The sequence below is a fragment of the Haematobia irritans genome, chromosome 4 (genome assembly GCF_050003625.1).
Source record: "Haematobia irritans isolate KBUSLIRL chromosome 4, ASM5000362v1, whole genome shotgun sequence".
Taxonomy (NCBI): Eukaryota; Metazoa; Arthropoda; class Insecta; order Diptera; family Muscidae; genus Haematobia; species Haematobia irritans.
Genome location: NC_134400.1, coordinates 58,966,955 through 58,979,730, shown reverse-complemented (window position 1 = coordinate 58,979,730; position 12,776 = coordinate 58,966,955).

The window sequence follows — 12,776 nt, the reverse complement described above, 5'->3', positions numbered from 1 at the left end:
GATTTGGCGCCAATGATTTTTTTCTTTACTTATAGTTAATTTTTTCTTCTATGAAAACAACAGGACATTCAAATTTCCTGGTTTTAACAACGCTTTGTGGCAATCTCAAAATGTGGAGTAAAATTGAGTTCAATTTTGGTGCGAGGTAGTACATTCTTCCTATAAAACAGTTCACTTTTTTCGGTGCATTTTCTTAAATATAATGTCTCTGGATGCAAACATATATATGTTTAGAAACGTCAGTGAGAGAGCAAACACGATGGCGACGGAGATAGATAACGAAAGATATCATCACAGGGATGGTAAATAGCATTCTTGAAATTACAATGAATCAGTTTCGAAAAAGTACTTTTTTAAGCCATAAGATACTTTTTGGAACTTAGCGAAGGCCATTTCCTTTTTGCTTATGAAATAGATCCGCCAGGATGAAATGATTTTATTGAGGTACTTCCTAAAATATTGTTGTAATTCAAAATTGCTCAAGTCAGCCAATGTAATGTGTGAAAAAGTCCTGAAATTGGAACGAATTACTGTTTGATTCTTTCTATTGTACGAAAACCTTATAAACACCAAACTTCATGGACGTGGGAACCACAGTGTGATCAATATCTTGAAAACAATAATGAAGTAGAACTATGGACATTTAAGACAAGTTGGACTCAACTGTTGTCTCATTCGGAGTCAGAAGTATTTATTGCAGTTTTAGAGTGAAACATCCCAAAAGTGGATATCTAACATACACCCTCAAATAAATTGCTTCTTTGACATATATTCCAAACATATTTTGCAGGAAGCACATATATTATTGGATATTTCCGAAACATTATTATGTTTGTTTTATGTGAACATATTATATGTTTGTAAACATTTTGAGCCCAAAAATATTATATGCTTGCAATAATTTTCTCCCAAAGAAGATTGTGCTCAAAAAAATGTATTTCTGCCTAATTGCATATTCCCTCACATCTTTCTCACTTCCACCTAACCTAACCTAGGACCTTTTTCTGTAATACAAGCAATGCTGAAGAAATTATTCAATTTTATAAATTTGTTAAATTTTATCTTTCGCCTGGACGGAGAATCGAACCGAGGACCCGTTTGTAAGCCAACACACTATTCACGTAGTTGTTATAGTCACCAATAGACATTATCGTTATAAGTTACATTTATGTAGCATAGTTTGCAGCGCCCACGAACTGATGCAAACAAAACATTATTCAACAGAAACATATATTTATTGGCCACGTGGAGCAATGGTTAGCATGTCCGCCTTGCATGCAAAGGGTCCTGGGTTTAATCCCTGCTCCGACCGAACACCACTTTTTTAATAAATTTATATATTACTAAATTAAATTTTTGCAATGAAACTTCCAAATGTGTGTTATTAAAGATTTACAGTCAGCAAAGAACAGTGCTTGATATAAATGAAATGAACTGAGCTTTTGGATAAAATATTATTTTTTTATTGCAAAATTAACAATTTTGTAACAAAAACTGTTTTTAGTATAAACGTTTGAAATTTTCGAAGAAATTCAAAAACTCTAACAAAGGAAGAACGTGAAGTCGAGCATAAACATAAATAATTTTACAATATAAACATAAATTATTTTGGCGTGAACTATTTTTTACTAGCATAGGGCCGGTAGTAAGTTGGCATTATCGCTCTAAAATGGCCATGTTTTCACGTTTTCTTTTCTTTAATAATTCATTTTAAAGAAAATAAACTTTTTCAATTGTTGCATTGAATCATTCCCCACCAAGTTGTAATTCAATTTGCCAAAAAAAAGTTATGTTATTTTGCTTTCAGAGATTCGAGTTTTGCCGCTAAAATGAAAAATAATTTTAACGGCAAAACTCGAACTTAATGCCCGCTTTTATTTTTGGAAAGTGTCCGTCAACTCATCTTGGACTAATTATTAATAAGGAGGATCTAAACTTATTTTTTTCTGAAGATCCCTTTGTAATTTTCTAAATATTCCTAAATATTTTGTCTTACTCGTCGTACGTTCCGATTTCTTTTGACGAACCAAAAAAATGTGCCCATAATGCCAAAATGATAAACAAAACACATGTCCACACATACTTAAATGTCTGCTCTCAAGGCAAAAACACATGCTGTTTTGTTTTTTGGTTCCGAATGTCTATACTCTTTGCTCCGAATACGCAATTTAATATTCAAATTAAATAATATTTACACGCAAAGAAAAAAAACGTTTGAAAAACGTGTACCGAAAACGTTTTTCTTTTGTTAGAGTTTTTTGAATTGCTTCGAAAATTTTAAACTTTTATCACCAAAAAAATTCGTTTGTTACAACATTTTTATTTTTTCAATAAAAAAAAAATATTTTTGAAATAACAACACAGTCCATTTCGTTTATATCAAACACTGTTCTTTTCTGACTTTAGGTCTTTAATAAGACACATTTTACAGTTCAAAATTTAATATAGTACAATGTAATGTTGAAAATTTTTTCGGAATCTTCCGAATATATCTGGAATATATGTAAAAAAAAACAAAAGCAAAAAAAAAAAACAAGTATATACGGCCGTAAGTTCGGCCAGGCCGAATCTTATGTACCCTCCACCATGGATTGCGTAGGAACTTCTACTAAAGGCTGTCATCCACAATCGAATTACTTGGGTTGCGATAACACTTGCCGATGGCAAGGTATCGTAAAACTTTTTAACACTGTCTTCTAAATTGTAAGTTAGCCCATACGGGGTATATATTAAACAAAAAACGGCGATTAAATACGTATATAATCTAGTTTGACAAAATTTTCTATAGAAATAAAATTTTGACAAAATTTTCTATAGAAATGAAACCTTGACAAAATTTTCTATAGAAATAAAATTTTGACAAAATTTTCTATAGAAATAAAAATTTGACAAAATATTCTATAGAATAAAAACTTGACAAAATTTTCTATAGAAATAAAATGTTAAAAAAATTTTCTATGGAAGTAAAATGTTGACAAAATTTTCTATAGCAATACAATTTTGACAAAAATTTCTATAGAAATAAAATGTTGACAAAATTTTGTATAGAAATGAAATTTTGACAAAATTTTGTATAGAAATAAAATGTTGACAAAATTTTCTACAGAAATAAATTTTTTACAAAATTTTCTATAGAAATAAAATTTTGACAAACATTTCTATAGAAATAAACTTTTGACAAAACTTTCTATAGAAATGAAATTTTAACAAAACTTTCTATAGTAATAAAATTTGACAAAATTTTCTATGGAAATAAAGTTTTGGTAGATTACAAAATTTTCTATAGAAATAAAATTTTGACAAAATTTTCTATGGAAATAAAATTTTGACAAACATTTGCATAGAAACAAACTTTTGACAAAACTTTCTATAGAAATGAAATTTTGACAAAACTTTCTATAGTAATAAAATTTGACAAAATTTTCTATGGAAATAAAGTTTTGGTAGATTATTTTTGGCGATATGGACCAATTTTTGTGTAATAAGTCATCGGCTATATATAACTAAAGACCGATATGGACCAATTTTTACATGGCTGTTAGAGGCCATATATTGACAAAATGTACCAAATTTCAACCGTATCGGATGACTTTTGCTCCTCCAAGATGTTCCGGACGTCAAATCTGGGGACGGTTTATATGGGAACTATATATAATTATGGACCGATATGGACCAATTTTTGCATGGTTGTTAGAGACCATATACTAACACCATGTACCAAATTTCAACTGGATCGGATGAATTTTGCTCTTCCAAGAGGCTCCGGAGGTCAAATCTGGGGATCGGTTTATATGGGGGCTATATATAATTATGGACCGATATGGACCAATTTTTGCATGGTTATTAGAGGCCGTAAACTAACATCAGGTACCAAATTTCAACCGGATCGGATGAATTTTGCCCCTCCAAGAGGCTCCGGAGGTCAAATCTGGGGATCGGTTTATATGGGGGCTATATATAATTATGGACCGATATGGATCAATTTTTGCATGGTTGTTAGAGGCCGTATACTAACATCAGGTACCAAATTTCAACCGGATCGGATGAATTTTGCCCCTCCAAAAGTCTCCGGAGGTCAAATCTGGGGATCGGTTTATATGGGGGCTTGCTTGCGTGGGGGATTGCTAGATCCTCTATCGGGACCCTCCCATTGGCGAATTGGGGAAGCTCACTTTGCCTAACAGCAAAGCGGGTACCGAGGAAATAAAATACTCGGGGGTGACCAAAAACTAGCCTAAGGGACGGCAGCTGGTCCCTTAGTACCACTGGTGGGCAGAAGCTGAGGCAGCTGGTATGGCAACCAATGGAAATCGGTCGGCGCTCCGATGGCCACCAATGGAAACGGCTTCCGAACAGCGGAAAGCGGACGTCGGTCTTGGAGCAAGCGGTTCGCTATATAAATGTGTACTTTTGTTAGATGGGATGGCGTCTACAAGCTGGCAGCCCCAGCACCATCATAGGTTACAGTAGGCCAATCACCCACTTAGCCGAAATTAAACCTGATTAATGAAACATCTACAGGAAATGAAAGAAACAATCCCCACACGGTGACGACTATTGGCACACGAAACCGGATTAGAATTGGACAATGGAATGTAAGAACACTCAGGGAGACATCGCGCCTGGCACAACTCGAATCGCAACTTCAAAAGTTTAAAATAGCAATACTGGGCATTAGTGAGATGAGATGGTGTAAAAGTGACAAAATAACATCTGCGGAGGGTAACATCATTTTATATAGCGGCAAGGTGAATCGAGCGGAAAGCGGGGTTGGATTCTTAATATCTAGAAAGGTTGCAAAAACTCTTAAATCATGGACACCCGTTTCTGATCGTATTATAACAGCACGCTTCCACACAACAATAAAAAAATGTATCACAATAATACAATGCTACGCACCAACCGAAGACGCTGATACTGCAGTGAAAGATGACTTCTACAACCAACTGATGGCAACAATACATAGCACTCCGAAGAGGGACATACCTATCCTTATGGGGGATCTAAACGCGAAAATAGGAAACAACAATACAGGACTACAACACATAATGGGAAAACATGCAATTGGTACAAAAAATAATAATGGAGATCGTTTTATAGAGTTATGCCAAACTTTTGATCTGGTTATCGGTGGTTCACTGTTCCCCCATAAAGACATACACAAATACACATGGACATCGCCCAACGGCACAACGAAAAATCAAATTGACCATATATGCATCGGTCGTAAATGGAGAGGTTCGCTCTAAGACGTTCGATCAAAACGAGGGCCTGACAAGGGTGTGAAGTTAAAGTTGTTTTCTAAAGTTGTTTTAGCGAAGACACAAACCACTTTAATTTTTTTATAATTTTCTTTTTTGTTGCGAATTTAAGACTTTTTTGAAACAAATTAAATATATTTTGCTTCATGACACATTTTCTGAACGAAAACGCGTGTATACTTAACACAATTTTGAGCAAAAAGTTATTTAGAGTAATATAAATGCAATTCAAAAAAATATGGAAAGATGTATTTTACATTCATTGGACTTTTTCGGGCATTTCTAGGAAGAGTTAAAAAGCAAAAGTGGGTATAGGGCATTAGCTCGGAGATAGGAGAATCCTCTCCCCCAAACGCCAGAGGCGTAGGTCATCTAGTTAACGAGATAAAAGGGGGGACATTAATGTATTTTCTAAGAGCTAAACACATTGATGGGTCGCAGTTTTTAAAAAAAATTCAATTGAATCTATTAGCGTTAAGGGCGTAGAAGACTATTCTGGAGATTCCATGAGCGTAGCTGGGCTTTAAGTCTGAGGGGGGTCAATTATATTTAGGCCAATTTTGTGGGTCGATTTTCGGGCATTTCTAGGAAGAGTTAAAAGGCAAAAGTGGGTATAGCATATTAGCCCCGAGCTAGGAGAATCCTCTCCCCCAAACGCCAGAGGCGTAGGTCATCTAGTTAACGAGATAAAAGGGGGGACATTAATGTAATTTCTAAGAGCTAAAAATATTGATGGGTCGCAGTTTTTAAAAAAAAAATCAATTGAATCTATTAGCTTTAAGGGCGTAGAAGACTATTCTGGAGATTCCATGAGCGTAGCTGGGCTTTAAGTCTGATGGGGGGTCAATTATATTTAGGCCAATTTTCTGGGTCGATTTTCGGGCATTTCTAGGAAGAGTTAAAAGGCAAAAGTGGGTATAGGGCATTTGCTCGGAGATAGGAGAATCCTCTCCCCCAAACGCCAGAGGCGTAGGTCATCTAGTTAACGAGATAAAAGGGGGGACATTAATGTATTTTCTAAGAGCTAAAAACATTGATGGGTCGCAGTTTTTAAAAAAAATTCAATTGAATCTATTAGCTTTAAGGGCGTAGAAGACTATTCTGGAGATTCCATGAGCGTAGCTGGGCTTTAAGTCTGAGGGGGGTCAATTATATTTAGGCCAATTTTGTGGGTCGATTTTCGGGCATTTCTAGGAAGAGTTAAAAGGCAAAAGTGGGTATAGCATATTAGCCCCGAGCTAGGAGAATCCTCTCCCCCAAACGCCAGAGGCGTAGGTCATCTAGTTAACGAGATAAAAGGGGGGACATTAATGTAATTTCTAAGAGCTAAAAATATTGATGGGTCGCAGTTTTTAAAAAAAAATTCAATTGAATCTATTAGCTTTAAGGGCGTAGAAGACTATTCTGGAGATTCCATGAGCGTAGCTGGGCTTTAAGTCTGATGGGGGGTCAATTATATTTAGGCCAATTTTCTGGGTCGATTTTCGGGCATTTCTAGGAAGAGTTAAAAGGCAAAAGTGGGTATAGGGCATTAGCTCGGAGATAGGAGAATCCTCTCCCCCAAACGCCAGAGGCGTAGGTCATCTAGTTAACGAGATAAAAGGGGGGACATTAATGTATTTTCTAAGAGCTAAAAACATTGATGGGTCACAGTTTTTAAAAAAAATTCAATTGAATCTATTAGCTTTAAGGGCGTAGAAGACTATTCTGGAGATTCCATGAGCGTAGCTGGGCTTTAAGTCTGATGGGGGGTCAATTATATTTAGGCCAATTTTCTGGGTCGATTTTCGGGCATTTCTAGGAAGAGTTAAAAGGCAAAAGTTGGTATAGGGCATTAGCTCGGAGATAGGAGAATACTCTCCCCCAAACGCCAGAGGCGTAGGTCATCTAGTTAACGAGATAAAAGGGGGGACATTAATGTATTTTCTAAGAGCTAAAAACATTGATGGGTCGCAGTTTTTAAAAAAAATTCAATTGAATCTATTAGCTTTAAGGGCGTAGAAGACTATTCTGGAGATTCCATGAGCGTAGCTGGGCTTTAAGTCTGATGGGGGGTCAATTATATTTAGGCCAATTTTCTGGGTCGATTTTCGGGCATTTCTAGGAAGAGTTAAAAGGCAAAAGTGGGTATAGCATATTAGCCCCGAGCTAGGAGAATCCTCTCCCCCAAACGCCAGAGGCGTAGGTCATCTAGTTAACGAGATAAAAGGGGGGACATTAATGTATTTTCTAAGAGCTAAAAACATTGATGGGTCGCAGTTTTTAAAAAAAATTCAATTGAATCTATTAGCTTTAAGGGCGTAGAAGACTATTCTGGAGATTCCATGAGCGTAGCTGGGCTTTAAGTCTGATGGGGGGTCAATTATATTTAGGCCAATTTTCTGGGTCGATTTTCGGGCATTTCTAGGAAGAGTTAAAAGGCAAAAGTGGGTATAGCATATTAGCCCCGAGCTAGGAGAATCCTCTCCCCCAAACGCCAGAGGCGTAGGTCATCTAGTTAACGAGATAAAAGGGGGGACATTAATGTAATTTCTAAGAGCTAAAAATATTGATGGGTCGCAGTTTTTAAAAAAAATTCAATTGAATCTATTAGCTTTAAGGGCGTAGAAGACTATTCTGGAGATTCCATGAGCGTAGCTGGGCTTTAAGTCTGATGGGGGGTCAATTATATTTAGGCCAATTTTCTGGGTCGATTTTCGGGCATTTCTAGGAAGAGTTAAAAGGCAAAAGTGGGTATAGGGCATTTGCTCGGAGATAGGAGAATCCTCTTCCCCAAACGCCAGAGGCGTAGGTCATCTAGTTAACGAGATAAAAGGGGGGACATTAATGTATTTTCTAAGAGCTAAAAACATTGATGGGTCGCAGTTTTTAAAAAAAATTCAATTGAATCTATTAGCTTTAAGGGCGTAGAAGACTATTCTGGAGATTCCATGAGCGTAGCTGGGCTTTAAGTCTGAGGGGGGTCAATTATATTTAGACCAATTTTGTGGGTCGATTTTCGGGCATTTCTAGGAAGAGTTAAAAGGCAAAAGTGGGTATAGCATATTAGCCCCGAGCTAGGAGAATCCTCTCCCCCAAACGCCAGAGGCGTAGGTCATCTAGTTAACGAGAAAAAAGGGGGGACATTAATGTAATTTCTAAGAGCTAAAAATATTGATGGGTCGCAGTTTAAAAAAAAAATCAATTGAATCTATTAGCTTTAAGGGCGTAGAAGACTATTCTGGAGATTCCATGAGCGTAGCTGGGCTTTAAGTCTGAGGGGGGTCAATTATATTTAGGCCAATTTTGTGGGTCGATTTTCGGGCATTTCTAGGAAGAGTTAAAAGGCAAAAGTGGGTATAGCATATTAGCCCCAAGCTAGGAGAAACCTCTCCCCCAAACGCCAGAGGCGTAGGTCATCTAGTTAACGAGATAAAGGGGGGCAATTATATTTAGACCAATTATTACGGATACTTCTCTTCCAAATTTGAATAAAGCACACTTTGATATAGAATTCTACGCCTGTGCAAATTTCGTTTGGAAAGCAACATTTGAGTTGCTTATGTATAGTTTACAGGATAAAAATTTAACCAAATTATTATGATATCTCACGAAATGTTCGCTAACATAGGGTGCCAAACGTATGTCTGTTCAAATTCTCCCGTTTCTGTAAAATCATTCATAAATGTATGCTACAGATATTCTGCCATTAAGATACGTCAAAATTCACATTTATTTTTGTTTTTTACAAATAAGTTTTTTAATGAATATTACTTGAAAAAGTAGCGAACAGACCTACATTCATTAAATTGTTGTGCTATTAAACCCGTTTACATTTTGTTTACTGTGGAGGGAAAATATGCGAGAAAAAGACAATATGGTATGTGTGTCGTCTATTGTAAGTAACATTAAGAGAACAAGACAAGGACACCTGTATTCATTTCAAACATTCATGATTTCAATGGATTCAGCCGAGAGTTGCCATGTGTTCTTTTATAAAATCCCCAAAAATGTGTAGTAAGCGTAATGCGCCTGTCGTGCTATACCTTTATTTATTCAATAATGTTTATTGCAATGATATTTTTAACAAAATTGAATTTCATAACATTCTTTATTTTCTTACAATATGTGATTTTATTATTTTTCCCCTTCTTGAAAAAGGATTTTTTGAAATTTCGTAGGGAACTTTCAAAAATCCCTTTGGCATCACTGTTGGAATAATAAAGTTCATTCGCTGTGTGCACTAATGGCGCTTTTTTTTTTCGCCGAAATCAAGCTGAACACAATTTATCAAATTTGGCCGACTTTTGATAAACTAATTGTTGCTCAAGACTATAAAAATGCGCGTCGATCTGTGTCAACGGCGTTTACAATCAGAAAATACTTGGGAACCAGAGGAAAACCTCGAATGTCAAGATTTAACTCAATCTTTCGAGCAACAAAGAGCAAAAGATGAGGCTGGCGCTGGCGCAACAACAAGCTCAAAGCTACTGAAAAATCATCAGGCTGTGATCGATCAAATTCTATTGGCAATAAACGCAAAAATCATCAGGCAATAAAAAGAAGCTCACATATGTCGGATAATGAATCTGTATTCGATATTTCAACTAGACATTCAGAGTTGTTTGGTTTCGATGAGCTTGTACAAGCTGAAAACACTCCAATGGTGGTTCATAATTCCGTATTCAATTCAAAGGAGTCGTTCAGGCTGAATTGGTGGCCAGGTCAGGCTGTCCAAAGTCATAATTTTTATAGTGAAAAACACGTCGAACCTTAATATGAGTACTAAGTACGAGTTTAGCTGATAAAATCAGAAACAAATTTGCAAAAACGGAATTAAATTATACTTCGTTAATGCAAATTTTAATATAACTTGATGGGGATAGCCCAAAGCAACTATTCATAAAGTTAATATTCATTGAAATGGATTATTAAATAAGAGTAATCGTGAAAAATGACGATTTTAACGGCTAAATTCGAACTTAATAACCACATTTATCATTAAACCCCTTAAAGTCAAACATTTAAAAAGTATTTTTTAGTATATTTTGCAATTTTTTGGGTACAAGATAATCTACAATGAACTTGAAAAACAGTAAATTATAATTTGAATAAAATTATCTTTAAATAAAATCTGTGGACACATTGAAAGAAGTGTTTTTGTTTTCTGAAGAACGAGATTTTAGACAGTTTTTCTTTTGAAGCTAAAAGCAAATAAAATTCATTCTGAATTTCGTTTGTCTAAAATTTCGTTCCGGAGGAATGTATTTTCCTTGGAAGCCTAAGATATTTATCAATAAATCGTCATATAAATCATCGATCCCATATCTTTTGGCTCATTATTTGATTTCAAATGTTAGGCAAGGATACGAAAAGAAAAACAAATGTGCGCAAACGCTATTCTCTTGTTTTTTCAATTTATTGAAAAGTTCAACGTTTTAGCACCATTCTTTATTGGCTTCATTTGTACGCCCCATATAATATTACCGGTCTACTCAGGATCACATCTAGCGCGTGATGTGCACACATTTGCCCATAGATGGTAAATCTTATGGCAATTTCGATTGGGAAAAACGGTGCAACATTCTCGAAATTGATTGCAAAATATGAAGGACATTTTCATAGATTTTGGATCCTGTATCCCTCACAATATTATGTATTAACAATAACTTTGGAATGACATTATCATTGGAGCAAAAATACAATGAGGACAAAAGTAGTGTAACACCAAGGCAACATATTTTTTGCGAAACGAAAGCACACTTAATTCGATTTTAAATTAAGGCAGTGCTTTCCTGATATCACTCAGAAAAAGTGTCCCCATCACAAAAGAAACTAATGGTGTTTTCTTTTCTTGTAAAATTATGCGCACTTTTTTTGCATTTTGCACGGAAATTGACTTTTTAAGTTCTTTTCTGAAAAACAGACAAAAGTGCGAAAAGTCTTAGAATTCTGTTGTGAAAACAGTGCCACGCATTTTCAGCACTGCTGACAAATGAGAGTGCTGCGATTGCCCTGATTTTTCTTTGAAATCTTTTCTACCCGCCGAAATGATCACATTTGTTTAGGTTGCTGGTAACATTTTAAAATTGCGCATTCTGTACAGACAAAATGAAGGCAAAGCACTTCATTTAGAAAACACCATAATATATATTACAAAATGCCATACTTTTCTCCGGTATAAAAGTTTAAAAACAGATTATTAGTATTATACAAAGTTTATGATGGACACACTTTACCTCATATTTACTCTATATTTAAGTGGACTTCGATTTTCTACTTTTGAATACCGACACGTAGACAAAATGAATTATTTATGAAACACGAAATTAATACCCATAATTTTTTTTTCAGTCCTATCTTGATATTGATGGGGATAATGCATAACTTTTGTCATTTATTGTGAAGATTCGCCCCGACACCATATTTACAATACAATTAAACACCTATAATTTTCGATTTAAAAGTTTTTTTCAATAGGCACTGTATTTTTATACCCACCACCATAGGATGGGGGGTATATTAACTTTGTCATTCCGTTTGTAACACATCGATATATTGGTCTCAGACCCCATAAAGTATATATCAAAATAGATTTAGCAAGGTAGTTTTAGTATTACAAAAACAAAAATGTCATTCGCCTTATTGAAACTTTAATTGTCAGTCAAATTGAATTAAATTTCCCACTAGTTGAAAAATATGTTCAACAAGTGGGAAATTTGGAATAGAGAAAATCTGGAAATGTATCGATGTATGCTTCGAAATATGAGGAAATGTGTTACGGTTCGCAAGAATAATTAAAGTAATTCTTACCATAAATTATGAGTGCAATTTATTTCGATACTTTTCAGTCATAAATTAAAAGCAAATTGAAAATTTCAAAATTTTTGGTATAAAATAATTTTATTTTGAATTTTTATATTTATTTGTCACAATTGTTAATTAAACATTGGCGTAGCTAGCAACATTTTCGTAAGGGGAAAAAGCTACAATGTGCGCCCATTGTGAAGATACATCAAAAAAAGAAAAAATGAATTCTTGTAGATGAGAAGAACCACAATATTTAATTCAATGATATATAATCATAGTTTGAAGAAATACTGCATGGTATTTGGTAGGGGGAGATGACAAACCCATAAAACCCAATCTAAGTTCTGCTCCAATGAAAAAATTGTAGGTGATTAGCTTGAAAGTACCTTCCTAATTCTGCCATGGTATATATATTCTGGGTCGTGGTGAAATTCTGAGTCGATCTAGCGATGTCCGTCCGTCCGTCCGTCTGTTGAAATCCCGCTTACTTCCGAACGAAACAAGCTATCGACTTGAAACATGGCACAATTTGTTGTTATTGATGTAGGTCGGATGGTATTGCAAATGGGCCATATCGGACCACTTTTAGGTATAGCCCCCATATAAACGGACCCCCAAATTTGACTTCCGGAGCCTCTAGGAGCGGCAAATTTCATCCGATCCGCTTGAAATTTGGTACGTTAGTCTATGGCCTCTAGGTTAGGTTAGGTTAGGTATAGTGGCAGC